Source organism: Phyllobates terribilis, unplaced genomic scaffold (genome assembly GCF_046119375.1).
Source record: "Phyllobates terribilis strain yellow unplaced genomic scaffold, ASM4611937v1 Scaffold_9__5_contigs__length_417890890, whole genome shotgun sequence".
NCBI lineage: Eukaryota > Metazoa > Chordata > Amphibia > Anura > Dendrobatidae > Phyllobates > Phyllobates terribilis.
In genome coordinates, this window is record NW_027362769.1 from 229,019,202 (window position 1) to 229,036,603 (window position 17,402).

Genomic DNA, 17,402 nt, shown 5'->3' on the forward strand with positions numbered 1-17,402 from the left:
GTCCAACTGGGTCCCAGCTTCCACTATGTTAACCCAGTGTGCAGTCAGCGAGATGTACCGTCCCTGCCCACAAGCACTTGTCCATGTGTCCATGGTTAGGTGGACTTTCCCGGTAACTGCATTGTTGAGGGCACGGCTAATGTTTTGGGACACGTGCTTGTGTCATTTGGGGAGAAATAGTGGCGGCTGGAGGCTGGAGACCGAGTACCGAGTGACGGCCGCCGCCATCAGGTTGTGGAATTCTTCCGTCTCCATGAGCCTAAAAGGCAACATTTTGAGCGCAAGCAGTCGTGAAATATGGGAATTTAGTAGTGTGGCATTAGGGCGTTCGCGGCGTATTTGCGCTTGTGTTCCAAGGACTAGGGTATGGACAACTGAATGCTGCACTGGGACAAGGACGTGGACGTGCTTCCTGATGCTGCTACTTGAGAGTGTGCAACGACAGGTCAGGGCAGGAGGCATTTTCGCATGCACCATGGACAGGGGATTGGCTTGCATGCACAACAGCGGAAGAAGCAATGGTGCCACCCACAGACACTGTTCCTGGACCCTGGGGTTCGGCCCACAAAGTCGGGTGCCTTGCTGCCATGTGCCTGATCATGCTGGTGGTGGTCAGGCTGCTAGTTTTGTCACCCCTGCTGATGCTGGCCTGGCAGGTGGTGTAAATGGCCTTTTTGGGGTTATCGGCAGAGTCTTTAAAAAACAACCAGACTCGGGAAGACCTAACAGTTGTACTGGCAACTTCCTTCATGTTGGTGTTACGGGGAATGGTTGCCTGCCTTTTTTCTGCGGCCACCACACTGCTTCTTCCTGCCTGTTGGGGTGCTCTGCCTTCCTCACCCTGTGCGCTGCTGTCCTCGCTCTGTATGTCCTCCTGCCAGGTTGGGTCAGTTAGTATATCATCCACCACCTCGTCTTCCACTTCCGCACCCTGCTCCTCCTCCTGACTTCCTGGCAATTGTGTCTCATCATCGTCCACCTCTTGTGACACTTTCCCACCGTTGCCTTCGTGTGACCGTGGCTGTTCAAATATTTGGGCATTGCTACATGCGATCTCCTCTTGCCCCGCCTCAAGTGGACCGGGCAAGAGGAAAAGTGAACAGCTCTTCGTAGTGTCCAAGTGTGGGATCAGTTGTCTCCGGGCACTCGGCATGGTGGGAGTAAGGAGGATCAGGGTGAGGAATATGTGGTCCAGACTCACGGCTACTGAGACTTGACCGTGTGAAAGACAGGGTGGTGGTGGTGGTGGCTAAGTGACTGGAAGCATTATTGGCTATCCAACCAACAACCTTTTGACACTGCTCTGGGTTCAATAGTGGTGTGCTGTGGTCCCCTAGGAATTGGGACAGGAACATCGGGCGAGAAGATGTGGGTGTTTGTTGTGGCACAATTTCAGCTTGCCCACGGACTTGGCCTCGGCCTCTGCATGCACCATCGCCATCATGTCCTGTTCCCCGTCCATTGCCATGCACTTTGCCCATTTTAAATGGAGGACAATATCTTCCACGCTCACTACAAATGGCTGAATTTGGAGCGAAGTTATATGTAATCCGTGTGATGGAGAAACCACAGTTTTAAATACCTTGCCTGTAGGTAACTATTTTGAACAGCAAACAAGTGCCAAAAACTTTGCTGACACACTGAAAAAAAATTTGAATGGAGGCCAAAAATGGCAGTATTTTAAGCGCAATTATATGTGAATATGATCCGTGTGACGGAGAAACCACAGTTTTAAATACCTGGCCTGTAGGTACCTATTTTGAACAGCAAACCGATGTCAAAAACTTCGCTGACACACTGAAAAAATTTGAATGGAGGCCAAAAATGGCAATATTTTCAGCACAATTATATGTGATCCGTGTGACAGACAAACCACAGTTTTAAATAGCTGGATTTTTAGCGCTGTAATATGGAAAGGACCTGGCTGTATTTTGCAGTGCCAACAAGCAAATGGCGCAGAAAAACGGTGTTCTCTGGATTGCTTTTTAAGCAAATAATGAGGATTAAGATCCAAAAAAAATTATTCCTGGCCCCTGAGACCTGGACCTTTGTATAGAAATATCTAACAGCAGCAGAAGGCAGAACTGGAATGGAGCCTCTTGTGCTATGTGCACTGCAGTCTGCTATATACACTGCCTGCCTGCCTATATACACTGCCTGCCTGATATCTCTTCAGATGGATTAGTTAGTCCTCAGAAGGACTGTTTGTTGAGATGGATATGTGTAATGTACTTGTTTTCTCCCTAAACTACCTAATGCACAACCAAATCTCTCCCTAGCTCAGCAGCACCTCTCCCTACACTGCCTGATTGCTGAGTAGACTGACGAGCACAGCGGCGCCAGGTCTGATATAGAACTGATGACGCTGTGCGGCCAGCCAATCACTGTAATGCCACAACCACCATGGCTGCGGCATTACAATGAGTGGCAGGCAATCCCTGCATGTTGAGTGGCGCTCTAAAGAGCGCCAAACATGCAGGGAGGGGACCCGAGCATCCTCCCGAGCATCTCGCAAGTACTCGGCGAGCTCCGAGCATCTCGAGTACTGAGATGCTCAGGCGAGTACCGAGTACTTGCGAGTATGCTCGCTCATCACTACTTAAACAGCTGCAGCACTGCTAGGATTCCTGGAGACCAGGAAGGTAGTATGGCAAGAATGTCTGAATTCTAGCAGCGCTGCAACTGTTGTAAAACATCTTCAGCAAAATGACTGAAGCAATTCCCAGTGATCCCGTTGATTGACGTATAATTTGTGATGAAGAATTTGCAACTATTCATTTGTTGGATTGGTGCCACCTACACCAGACATGTGGCTTGGGGAAGAATGGGACATAATGGTTCCCATGAAGGAACAAGATATTTTACATGTAGCCATCCTACAGGAGGATCTTTTGTAAGGTCTAAGAAATCAAATTTTCTTAACTGCAAATTTTTTTTTCATCTCCCCGAAGAACCCCTTTGAAGGGAACCTGTCACCAGGTTTTCCACATATATAGTACAGCCAGCACCTGTAAGCCCTCATATACAGCATTCTAGAATGCTTTATATATGTCACAAATCAGCTCTGCGAGGCAAAAAAATTAGCTTTAATTAGACTCACCTATGGAGCGGTCCGGTCAGATGGGCATCTCTGGTCTTGATCCGACACCTCCTCTCTTCTTGAGATCACCGTCCTCCTTCCCTGCGTCATGTGGATGATGCATCCTACGTCATCCTCACTGTGTTCTTCATTGTGCTCCTGTGCAGGAGGACTTCCCTCTGCCCTGTTGAGGGCAGATCAAAGTACTAATTTGCGCATGTGCGGGAAAGGGGAGAAGAGCACCGGCGAATGCGCACTATAATAGTTTGCTCTGCCCTCATGGCTTTCATCCAGCGACCAGAGATTACTGTCATGCCCAATGGACCGGATAATGGGCAATGTAGGGTGGCAATATTGATTCCAATTGCTTATCATCCCATAATGGGTTCTTTCCATTTAATGGTGCTTTCTAGTACTATACTTAATGATACTGCCAGGAAAAAATACTAATTTGGACTTAGGCACCCTCCTAGGTAAAAGTCTTACTTGCCCAAACCTTTTTGTCTTATGCACCCTATCTAAAACTAAAATGAAACAACATCACCTTTCTAGCTGCTGAAATCAGAAATGTTTGTTTAGTCCTTGTTACTTAGCTTCTGGTCACTGATGTATAGATTTCCTGCCGCAACCACAATAGGACAGAAACAAAAAGTCCAACCTCGTTGGATATTTTGTCTTCACTTTGACTTTTCTCCTATAGACTTCAATATAAGTCACGTGTGACCTGTGTGCAGTTTTATTTCTTTTTTTTTTTTTAAGCCAAAACATAGCTCTAACAAGTTCACAAAATGGACCAGTGTCGCCATGTAGCCCCAAGTTTTGTCTTTTGATGGCATAGTCCACTGCATTACTTTTGAAATCTAGTTGATCTCAGTTTGGGCTATATAAGTGAGTAAAATAAATCCTAATCATATTAAGCAGCGCTTTACAGACATCGTCATCACTGTCCCCATTGAGGCTCACAATCTACATTTCCTATCAGTATGTCTTTGGAATGTGGGTGGAAACTGGAGAACCCAGAGGAAACCCGGGGAGAACATACAAACTCCTTGTTGATGTTGTCCTTGGTGGGATTTGAACCCAGGACCCAAGTGTTGCAAGGCTGCAGTGCTAACCACTGAGCCACCGGGCTTAAAAACATTACTATTGGTTTTAAAAAAAAGTTTGTTGGCCTCAGGTATTTCCGCCAATGGCTTGGCAGTTTGACATGTGAAAATATTTCCTTGCTGATGGTGACAGTATGAAGAATATCGTGCTTTGTGCGCTACTGGAAAACGGGAGTTTTAAGCAGATAAGATAAGACCGTGTCCCATAGAAACTACTCATCTCCTGATATATTTTGCCTCTTTCTCTCTGATTTCATGCATTGTCAGCCAGGACATTTTGGTTTAGCAGTTCTTTCTTTCTCGTTGCTTTGATGAGTGTTTATTGTAGCGAAGGGATGCTTGTATCACATATGGCGGGTAATTCGAGACTAACGTTAAAAAAGAATCTAAAAATATCAAAGTAGACATTCTTTTATCTAGTTTATTGTATTTCAGAACAAAAGGTTATTCTGTGTTCACATTCATGCTCATTAGTAGCTGGGCTGATTACTAATGCCTCATGTCAGCTCTTCACAGCTGATAGCGGAGATGAAACAGAGAAATGACTGTGCCACAAGTGGCACCGCACACAGTGGGTGTCTCAGCCAGTTTCCTGTGTGATGGCTCTTCAGAATGCAGACTGGTTACAGGTTCAGAGGCAGAAGTGCTGGTCCTTTTATGTGCTGAGACTCCAGATTAGTGTCCTGCATAATTCATGACTCCGCTTTTGTCTGATACCACACAAGTTAATGATATTCCGACCTCACGTCTTCTTCTTGAAAGATAAAAATCCACTCTTGTCATCTAACCATACATATTGTGTTATATCACCCTTGAAAATAGTTTTTTTGGAATCTTTCCCTGCGTATTTCATTCTCTATTCCAGTAAACAGGTTTGTTTTGAATTTTTTTTCTATAAAATGAATAGCTTTAAGTCATGGCATATGGATATGGAAATAATTTACAGAGCTGCTTGATCTTGGGATTTTTACCCTTAAAGAGGACCTGTCAATCAGTGTAGATGATGCCATACTGAATACAGGGGCACACCCTATAGACTAGGGAAATAGTAAACCCATTCATACATTTTCTGGAAGAATAAAAGAGGGGCAAGACAATGGAGATGCCTCATAAGTGCCATACCGTATTTTAAAAATGAAATAGAGAGGTGAGGGGGTTGCTCACCTGATTTGTTCATTTATGTTACCACTCCAATAAATGCCCATACAGTGGCGGCAAAAAAAACTTTACATGTAAAATCTGTATCATGATCTCACTTCTTAAAAGTGCACACAATGAAGGAGTGTCACGCATGTAGGGTTGGAAGATCTAATATCACCCTGCCTACCCTACCGTTCCTATACACCTATCGCCGAGCAGGACCCTAAACCCTGTATGTCCCTAGAGATTGGCCCTAGATAGGGAGGGAGGAGGGGTGAGCACTGGTCAGGCCCCACTTCAAACTAAAGACAACAAGGTAGACAAACAAAGGGGATAAACTTAGCTTGAGCAGACACCAGAGGAGAAACGCCAACTGTCCTCCAAGGGCACCAGAGAAGAAGCTAGCCGACTGCTAGTGCTTGAAGCCTGCACAAAGGTACATAGAAGTGTAGCGCCCCGAGGGTTCGGCCGCTACAGGGGTATTGCACCTCTGCCAGAGGTGTGGTATTCCACTCCCGGGTAAGGATGGAGTATGGACCAGGGCTCAGTTAGCTGCATACAGCACACACACCCCATTTCCGAGGGACAGCTCAACGGTGCTCCCACTAGGCAGAAGTGCAGGCACGACCGACTATGTCCCTGTCTGGAGTGGGGAGGGGGGTGGAATACCCAGTGCTGTAGGGGCAGATAGGGGTTGGTTCCTGAGCGTAGGAAGGAGCCCATTGGTTGCTGGTCACCTGGGCTCATGGTCAGAGGGAGGTATAAAAGGTGGGCACCATCTTAGTTCAGTGTTCAGTCTGTGAGGAGAAGTTGAGAGGAGAGCTGACAGGGAGCAGCAGCTCAGGCTGAGTGCTGCTCCAGAGGCAGGCCTAGAGAAGAGGCCGGGGCCTGAGAGAAGAAGGAACAGGAGGAGAAGAAGGAACAGGAGCTGAAGGAACAGGAGAAGAGGAGGAGAGATAGAGAAACAGAAGGGCTCAGGAACAAGAAGGTGGAAGGGACCCTAAGAACCCACGAGAATACAGGGTGAAGGGTCAGGCAGATTAAGGGTGCCGGATCCCAAGTTGGTGGAGGAGAAACAACCCTCAGCCAAAGACCGGAGGCTGTGACCATTTATTGGTGCAGCACCTCATCAAACCTGCTAGGAAGGCACCATAAAGGACAGCGGGGAACGGGGCCCACGTTTACCTGCGCAGGTCTGCGGCAGCTGGACAAAAGTGGGTCACTGGTGAGGCAGGCCAGAGAAAGAAAGAAGGGGGTCCTGTGACATATTCCTGAACTGCCTGGGAGTTGACCGAGCCCCTCACCTGGTGGACGCAGCACGGCTCGGGCAGTCATTGCCAGCTGAAGTGACTTGGATATTAACCGTGAGTAAAGACCCTGGACTGCAGTACGTTGTCTGTGTGCTTTTTCGCTCCTCTGGCACTACCGGTACTGGGACTCTCACCACCATCACTCCCACCATCCACTACACTGCCCTGGGGCCGCACTCTTCCCGTGGGGAGTCACACCATCCCAGCTGCATACATCATCGGCCCCAGCGGTCTGCCCTGCAGCGGCGGTTCCTAATAACCGCAATCCACGGGTGGCGTAGTCGGACATCTCTTAAAACATCTAAAAGACTGCCACTGGTCTGACCACCCTGAGCCACGGGACCGGGTCGCCACTACTACCCCCATCGTCTCCCTATTGCCCGGTTCCGAGTGCCCCACGGCCCAGGGGGCGAGTCAGAAGTATCACCGGCGATTCCCTAGAGCAAACTGAGTGTTTTTAACTCCCATGCAAGAGGGAGCAGGAGGGAGGTCACCGCGGGTCCTAAAGGGAGAAGAATTAAGAAGGTGTCTGCAATGCCAAGCGCAGTGACATTCTACAGCCAGATCCAGAGCAACTGTCTATTACACCTGGCACACCCGTGACAAGGAGATAATCAAAAACTGTCTAATAGCAAAACTAGCTTAGTAAATTGTAAATACTAATTAATTAATGACTAAATACAGGTTCATACCAAATCCTTTCTCAAAACTGTACTATATAACATTTTATCATTGATGTAAGTATTAAAGAGTCATGTCAGAAAATGTGTCAGGTCTTCCTTAAACTCAACCTTCAAAGAGTATTTAGAGGGGATTAAAGAGGTTGCTATGACTCAGAGAAACGACTAAGTTCAGGTTCAGAGCAGTGTATTGCAAACGCATACACAAATGCTTATTACAGAAATGCGTACTATACAAGTGCACCCATATTGCCGGCGCAATTCCTAGTCCTATTGCTGGTCTAAGGACCTGAACTGACAGCTTCATAAGAATCTTTACCATTAAAGGAGTTGTCCGAACTTTAACGCCTAAGGAGTGTATAGATCTCCAGCATCCCACTGGCAGGGGAGATGGTGCGCTCCTCATTAGTGATGAGCGAGCATGTTCTGTTAACCCCTTCGGAGAGCATGCTCGGGTGCTCGCCAAGTATCTTCAGCGTGCTTGGGTGTTATGTTTGAGTCACTCTGTGTGCATAATTTGCGACTATTTGTTAGCTTTAATACATGTGAGGAATGCCTATTTCTTATGCATTCCTCACATGTATTAAAACTGTCAAACAGTCGCAAATCATGCGCACGGAGTGACTAAAACATGACACCCGAGCACGCTGAAGATATTCGGAATACACCCGAGCATGTTCGTAAATATTGAGTAACGAGCATGCTCGCCCCTCCCTACTCCTGATGCATGACAGTTTGGACCAGGGTATGGTTAAGCCACTGTCCCGAACTGTGCACTCTTCGATTCTGCATGCAGAGGCAGCTTTTTCTCTGCAGCACTGGAGGAGTTCAGGGGTAGAGAAGCTAACTGGATCCAGTGATCAAACCAGCTCCAGAGCAATACTTCTAAGCTCTAGCAAAGAGCTTGTGTGGCGCCCCTGAGAGTTCAGTCGCCACAGAGGTACTGCATCCGTGGTGCCTCACTCTCTGGTAAGGAAAGGAGTACAGTCCGGGACCCCAACACCTACATCCAACACTACACTGCTCCAGGCCGGCTGGAAGGGCAAGATGCACTGTGTTCTGCTGAGCCCTGTCCCTGGCTGGAGTGGGGGGAACCAGAGTGAGGGGGAACCAAGTAGTGGGTGTGGGTGGAGGATGCAGTTTAGGGGAGCATTTTGTTAGGAGTATAAAATAGGGGATCCATCTTAGTTAAGAAGAAGAAGAAGTAGAAGTAGAAGTAGGAAGTCAGAGAGTGAGTGGTGAGGAGAGGAGCAGGTGCTCGGCAGGAGCTCTGCTCCAGAGTGGGCCTAGTGAATGAGGCCCAGCAGAGGAGAGAAGAGGAGGGGAGCCGAGGAGGAAGGCTCCGGTAACTGTAGGGGTCCCAGGGGTACGGAAGGAGCAGGAAGCCACCCGTACGCCCTAATCTGTGAGGTGTCAGAGGGACCAGGCCGCAAGAAGGGAACCGGACCCTGGGCTAGTCGTGTCACTTCAAGCCTTGGCTAGGAAACCGGAGGCTTCTGACTCTTATGGTGCAGTTGCCATACTCGCATTCTAGCAGCCAAGAAAGGTAGCCGAGTAGGACCAGGGAACTCCAGGTGTCCCTGAAGGATCCAAGGACGCCATCTTGGGGCTCAGTTTGTGAGGCGCAGGGCAGGAGGGAGAGACCCAGCGCGGAAAGTCGGCTAAGGAAAGGAACACATAGAAAGGGGGTCCCGATAAGTACTCTTGAATTGCCGGAGGGACTTCTGAACCCCTGCTTGGTGAACGCAGCGCGGCACAGGAAGCGGTAACCTGTGCACTGTAACCTGAGGAACTTGTCAACAGTGAGTAAAAATCAGAGGACTGCACTTGACTGTCTCTGTCGGTTATTGACGCTGCGCCATCATCGCTCCTACACCACAACGCCCTGCATCCAATCCATCAACACTGCCGCGGGGGGCCCGCTCCGCCTGTGGGGAGCAGAAACATCCCAGCTGCCATCCCATCACCCCCGGAGGTCTGCAGCAGCGCTGGTAACTATTACCAGAAACCACAGGTGGCGTCATGAAACAAACTGTTAAACAACACTAAAACCCCTTTAAAGAGTGACCCAGAGGACGGGCCCCGGAGCCGAATGCCGTGACATTCCACAGAAGGTAAAGGCCCGGGTACCGAGTCCCCTACATTCCCCCTGGGCGAGTCACTTGCGAGCACTGCACTCCTTGCCTAGGAGACTGGAAACTTCTGATTAACTGCAGAGGTGGCCGATAACCTAGACCATGAGTAGTACACAATAGAATTAGAAATCCTTTAGTTTTTCATTACGGAGAGGGTTTTTAATTCGAGATAAATTGCAAAGTTACTTGTTTTTCTAAGCACTTTGCAAGTTCAACCATTTATGATTTTGAGGCAACTGCTTTAGGTTGTTTTTTCTTGTACCTACTTAAATGGATGCTGAAATTTTCAAGGACAATCTGTTCCACAAATATGTAAAAGCTTAATACAAATAAGATACAATATTCTGGTCACATTGTATGTTCAAATCTAATTTCCTGATACATTGCAAGGAATTAATCTCCTGTTTTTTCTGCTTTGGAAATACTGGTTATTAAAAAATTCTGCATGGTCAGACCTTTATCTGTGTTTTACAGGCAATATGAGATCTTACATTGGTGAAGCTTATGGACATATTCACCATAATAGCAGACCATGCAAAACCTAGAGCAGCAAATGTTCATGGGAAAGAATAATTGAATATTCAGTTTTCTTCACACATATAGATGTTACTTTTTACCTGAATTTTATGGTTTGATGTATCAGGACATTATGAGAAAAACATCTGTTCCTTAGAAATTCTTGATAATAAGTACTGTAGCATAGTTGGGAAGGAAAGGGTTAAATCCCAGCTCAGCAGGGTCTTGATTAGATACACCTGCAGTGTTTCTCTAACACGCAGGAAATAGATTTGTTATGTGTCAGTCTCCTGAAGGAGTGTCAGTCTGCTAAAAGAAGCCGAGTCGAGTGTGCTGCTGGTAAGTGACCAGCCAAAACGTGAACTGTAGCTGAGAGAGAGAGATGTGCCGGGGTCTCTCTGTGAATGGAGACTGCATGGGTCAGCTAGGAAAGCTGAGCAGTCTGTGTGATGGAGCTACAGAGTAAGGTGTGGAAGCTGCAGCCTGTTCAGTGTGAACTGTGCCCGGAGTTGAACATTTCTCTTTGGCATTGGAGGCTGCTGGAGCTCAGGCTGTTCGGGATACTGAGATTGGTGGGATCGTGCCTCTTCTGTGTATGAAGTTTGCTCTGGGAGAATGGACTGTAATCTGTCTGGGTGAGGCCGCACTGGCATATGTGATCATAATTAAATGCACAGGCCGTGTGCAGAGAACCACAAGTACCAGAGGTTGCTATAGACAATGGCTATTTTGTATGACCGAGCTGGCGCTAGCTCAGCTGTGTTTGAGTAGCCTGGGTTTGTTCTGTTTAGTTACCGCCTGGACAAGGCTAAGGGTTTATGTTTATGATTTTGCTGTGCAACCTGTGGAAAGCAATAAAAATTGCACTTGTTTGGATCAAAACTGCATTGCCTGTGTGAACGCTGCCTAAGGCCTACCAGAGAGAGTGGATCCCTACAGTACATTCAACCTTCGTTGAACAATTACACATGATTTTTCGTTTTAATTAAATAAGTAATGACGGTGTAATTTGTCATATGCTGTTGTTCATCTGAGAATTTACCTAATTTTAACACCTTCTGAGGACTAGATTTTTGTTTCATTATGTTCTGATACATAAAAGCATAGAATTGACACACAGGATGTACATAGTTTTAGCTTTTCTCGTGACTATGTGTGTGTGTATATATATATATATACATTTGTATACATATATGCATTTATAATACTGTCTCTAATAATTTGCCTCCCAATTTAACACTTGTTCCTTTGGTCAACCCTACTACTTTATTACCTATAATTTTAAATGGGTTCTCCAGATTTACAAAATAAATAGTCCTGTAGAATAGGCCATCAATATCAGAACACTGGTGGTCCAACTCTCAGTATGCCCACAGAGATACAAGTTTTAAGTTTCTGCAAGTTTGAAAAACCTCCAAAACTGCAGAAGTGATGGAAAAAAAATAGTTTTTTTATGTGGGAGACTACAGCAAGCACACAGTACATTCTGGTTAACACTGGAATGGGGACAGCAGATAACACTAGAGGAGATCTACGACTGCAAGGTTGGCTATACATATTAAATAGTGGTCAGCAACAGCTATTACTCCTGACCCCTCCACCGAGCATGCATGTGTAGTAAGTGCTAAGCACCTCTTGCAGCAATTTATCTAATAAAGGATTGGATATGTTGAAGATCCTTTTAACTCACAAATCAGCCATCTGGGGAGATCTAAGTCGGGCGGTCCGCTCTAATTAGCAGATTCTGCAGATATACATCAAATGTATAGGACTGGCTTCATTTTAAATCTTATAAAATATTAATAAAAAAAATGAAAAAGATCTCCAGGATCCTTCATTCCAATATTTCTGGCTGCAAAGACTCCGGATTATTCTTTGACTTGTCTGATGACACATTACGGATGGTAAAAATGATGTATATAAATTAAAAAAAATTAAAATAACTTGATAAAGGTAAAGCCTGCTAAGAATACTGTGACGCGCCCCTGTGCCTGTGTCGCGCTGCGTTGCGCACGCGGGAGCTTACCCGGAGCCGGATCTCTTGAGGGTTGTAGTCTCGTGGCGGTGATCCGGTCCGTGCCCAGGGAGTCAGACTAAGTGGCGCTGTATTAGCGGTAGATGTTGGACGACTACGCCACCCGTTGAGTACAGCTAAGGAGCTGCTGCTGCAGGGCAGACCGCTGAGGCCGGTGGTAGGATTGTGCAGCGTGATAGTATAACCCCCAACGGGAGGGGTATGGCCTCAGGGCAGCCGACGTGGATGATGGGGGTAGCAGGAACCACTCGGAGACGGTACGGTGTAGTTCAGGGTCTTTACTGGTGACAAAGATAGACCCTCCCGGAGTACTGGCTAGCGATCGGGGCCTGGTCAGTCCTTGAGCAGATGGGATCTCCCCTGGCTAGGCGGAGTTGTAGGCCTCCCAAACTAACGATACTCTTCCGGCTACCTTGCTAGAGGCGGGTATAAGTAGCCCACGTCCCTGAGTGTACCGTGTGGTGCTCACCCGTATGGCCGGTGACTCGGGGCCTTCTAGTAGCTTCCGCTCCACGACGGCGGTGCTGGTCCCACGCGTGTGACCGTGCCTTCGGGTTTCTGGGCCAGAGGACCTGCAATCCCCTGCCGGTCGGTTTCTGCTGCTGGATAGGAGTTAGTCCCCACAGCCTCGGACTCCGGGTCCGGTGATAACTTCTCAGTCAGGGCGAGCTCTGCAGCTGCCAGCCCCTGACTCCTTGTAGCACTGCTCCCACAGAGCTCCTGATGTTCTTTTCCTATATCTGCTTCTCTGTCTCTACTTCTTCTCTACTCACTAACCCTGCCTCAGCCCTAGGTTTATATAGGGGAAGTTCTTCCCCTCCCAGGACTGGGCAGGAGGTGTGGCATGCACAGGATCCCTGACCAAGAGACCTCCCACCTGCTCTCAGACATAACATTGCTGTTACTGTGGAAACCAGACCCCTGGGGTGCCACAACTGTAATAGCGAATATTGAAGCTAAGTAGAAGCCAATTATTTTGAGAGCTATTTAACAGTTCAGCTCCTCCATATGGTAATGTCTAAATAAATTATTACTTGCCAAGTTGTTTCTTCAGGGTTTTTCCCCAACCAAAAATTAACATGTTTAATGAATGCAAATATTCTTCTAAAATATATTTTTCATGGATAGTCATGTGTAAGATGTGTGTAATCATTTAAATGGTTATTTCCAAAAGGGCAAATTATCACATCATTTTTGGACAAGGGATAATTTGCCTATTGCTGGATGTCTGATCGCTGGAACCTGCAGCCATCCCGAGATTTTGATTATAGAATCCCAAGAAAGGGAATCTACAGTCCCATCTTGAAAGGTGTGGAAGTCTGCCTTCGCTCCATTCATTGTCCATCGTACTGCGGAGTACAGCACTAGGTTATTTCCAGCAGTCACATAGGCAATGAATGAAGTGGAGGTCAAGCATGCTGATTTCCGCTCGATTCAAGAAGGGGCTGCAGATCCCCCCCCTTCTTGGGGTTCCGAAGCCCCAATCTTGGGACACTTGAGTGTCCCAGAAGTCGGACCACCAGCGATAAGCAAGTTATCCACTATCTCGCAAATAATGGATAACATGCTTTTCTGCAAATAACCATTCAACTCCTATTTTCCTCTGTTATATAGGAGTGGTAAAAAATCAATAACTTCTTGTTGAACATCAATATATATTATTATGTACTCAATAGACTTAGAAAATGGAGGATGAATGATGCATTAGGTGTCCCCGATGACCCGGTCAATGGAGAGGAGTTAACATTACACAAACACCAATTAAACCGCCCATGGGAATTTAGCTGATGAAGCCAAAAAAGAACATCCTAATACTGAAATGCATACATATACATTCACAGCCTTTATTATAACCCTGAGCAGTAATCTCAAGTCTATTAGTTGTCACTGCAAATAGCTGATGATCTTGCTGTCAGATGAGCCAGCAAAGAATTATGGATGATTTCAGCTGTTAAGCCTACAGAATTGTGAATTGTGCTGAAGGCTATAATATAGCTTATAATGAAATAATAGTGCAAAAGTAAAGCAATATTTACAATGTTCATCAATATGTAAATTGTTCTTTGGCACAGCCAGTTTTGTTATTATTGAGTGTGATGTATATTTTATTGTGATTATGTCTCTGTTAAAGGTTAACTCTGTTAATCCACTATTTTGATGTTGATGACAACCGTATCAGATTGGTGGGGGTCTAACACACAGCAACTTCACTAAGCAGCTGTGATTAGTACTGGCAGTGGCTGAATGTATACAATTGGTGCAAACTTTGCAGCTGCACAGTGGCCTAATAGATTAGGGGGGCAACTGTCATTTTAAAAGCAGTTTCCAACTTTCAATTATATTGCATGTAAAGATATGAATAAACTTAAAGCACACCTGTCAGCAGGATTGTGCTTAGTAAACCACATACACTGCCTGATGGGCGTCATTATACTGAGTAAAATGATACCTTTGTTGATGAAATCTGTCCAGTGGTTCCTTTATAATCTTTACTTTAATTTCTGACATAATGATATGCATGTGCTCTGGTGCTCTCATTATGTATTCATGTATTCCTATCTCTGCCTTGTGACAGATCACTGTGCTTTCAGTGACCTGCCTACTATTTAAAATACTGAATGTGAAATTACACAGTCAGTATTTAAAATAGTAGTCAGGTCAGTGACCTGTCACAAGTCAGAGATAGGAATACATGAATGAGGTGCGCTTTAAACTGTCAGGACCCCGGTGCCCTCAAAACCACCAGCAGTTGGGTCTGCACATATAAATACCCTGGCTATCAATCCCTTTATTACATTACACACAAACAGATCTTTAGAAAAAGTATTTCAAAAGTCTGTTTATGATATGTAAATGAGGCCTGTGACTAGTCGATGGGGTGCTACTGTCCCCAGACTGGTCGGCCCACTTAGCATGTTATCGCGACGAAGTGTGCATGATAACATGACTAACAAGCACCGTTGTTATAGCCAGTGCTATACATACCTCGTGTATGCACGCGGCTTCTTTCCCTCACTGCATTGATCCTCTGAAGCCGGATGTACACATGCTGGCTTCAGAGGCGCACTGCACATGGTGGGAAGTCTTCTTCACCTTGTCAGTTGTAGCCTTGCTCTGTGGTGGAATTGCTGTGTGTTGTGATTTTCTGTTCTTTGTTGCCAGACCTTGGATTTGCATTTTGACTACTCGTTTGTATTACCCCTTTTGCCTTTAACACACTCTGACCTTAGTTATCGGACCTTGGACTTTGCCTCTGACTATCCGTTTGTCTTATCCCTTTGTCTTTGACATACTCTCCTGGCTGTTGACCTCGAACTCCTCAATTTCCCTGCCTCACAGCTTGTCCGTGAGAAGTGAATCAGCAACACATTACAACTGGCCGTATACAATTTTTTACCAGAATGGATTCCATTCACATGTTTGGTGATCATGTAGACAATCTGACCAAAATGATTCATGATCTGGCTAAAGAGCACCAGAACCTTGAATCATTGCAGTTCCTGTTGCGGGGCCAGTTATATAGCTTTATGATAGCCCCCTATAGCTCTCCAGTGCCGGCAGTAACTGTGATGTCTTACCTTCAGACGTGCAGTTGACCTCTTACGAACCTCCTGTGTTGGCCCTTCCTGATAATTTTTTGGGAAAGAAGAATCAGATTAGGGCATTCAGGTAGAGCTGTAGATTATTTTTTACCCTTCAACCTCGGTCTTCAGGGGATGGACCCCAGCGGATAGAAATAATTATTTCCCTAAGGGCAGGGGGTCTTCAGGCTTGGACTTTTTCACTGTCCCAACAAACCCCAGAATAAGTTTCTGTTGACGCCTTCTTTGACACTTTAGGGACATGATCTCCTTGCACTACCGCTCTCTGTTCTGTAGACCGCAGGTCGCTTTGCGCCTGCGGTCCACAGAACCGCGGTGATGTCAAAGTCCCGGCGCAGTGACGTCATCATGCTGTGCCAGGACACTGACATCCTGTGCGTTCGTCAGCACTATGACAGCGCATTGGTCCACCCGAGCCTCACCAGTGGAGTCATTAGGATCCTGGATTAGGTGAGTATATGATGTTTTTTTATTTTAATTAAAACTTGTGGAGGCATCATAAACAATGAGGACCCTGAAACAGAGGGGGGCCCCCCATACATTATAGGAACTACTGTGGGGGCCCTGATAAAGTGTGGGTTCCATTATACAGTTTGGAGGCTAACATTGGACCCATTATACTGTGTAGGAGCTAAAGTGGGGGCCATTATACGGTTTTGGGGTTAATGTGGGACTCATTATACAGTATAGTAGCTAATGTGGGGACAATTATACAGTTTGGAGGCTAATGTGGGGCCCATTATACAGTATATGAGCTAATGTGGGACAATTATACAGTTTGGAGGCTAATGTGGGGGCCATTATACAGCATGGGAGCTAATGTGGGGACCATTATATAGTTTGGGGCTTATTGTGAGGGACATTATACAGTGTGCGAGGTAATGTGGGGGTCATTATACAGTTTCGGAGCTAATTACCCCCAAAGAATAGTGCCACAGAGGCAAGTTTAGGTGCATTTCAGAAAATAGAGTTAGGAATTTGGTTAAGATTAATGGTGCTATCAATGCTGAGAAATGCAGGCGGACATTTATCTATCATGTATTACCATCAGGAAGGCGTTTGCTTGCATCCAAATTTATTCTGCAGCATGACAAAGACCCCAAACATACAGACAATATCATTAGAAACGATCCTCAGCATAGAGAAGAACAAGGAGTCCTAGAACTGATGATATGGCCCCCACAGAGCCCTGATCTCAACATCATCCAGTCTGTTTGGGATAACATGAAGAGACAGAAGGATTTGCACAAGCCTACTACACAGAAGATCTGTGGTTAGTTCTCCATGATGTTTGAAGAAACCTCTTTGCTGAGTTCCTTAAAAAACTATGTGCAAGTGTGCTGAGAAGAATTGATGTTTTTTGTTGCTGTTTAGAAGATAAATGGTGGTAACCCCAAATATTGGTTTGATTTAGATTTCACTTTTGTTTGCAATCTGTTAATTAATAAAATAAACTATTAAAACTTTTATTTTTTAAAACATTCCTACTTTGCAGCATTTTTCAACACCTGCCTAACACTTTTGTACAGTACTATACATGTATCACAAAAAATGGTTACCCAGTATAAATGACATAAAAATTTCTCATGTTACAAAATATGAATCTTAACCCCTTAACAACAACCGAAATGCCTTAATCCTCAGCTCCACTTTCTTAAAACACTGAAGATTAAGTCAATAACGCCCTCAAAATGCAGCAGATGTCAGGTGTATATTTCAGATTGGTTTCAGCACTGATCGCAGCCATTTAACAGCATAGATGCCACTGTCAAGCACGACAGCAGCATCTAGATGGTTAT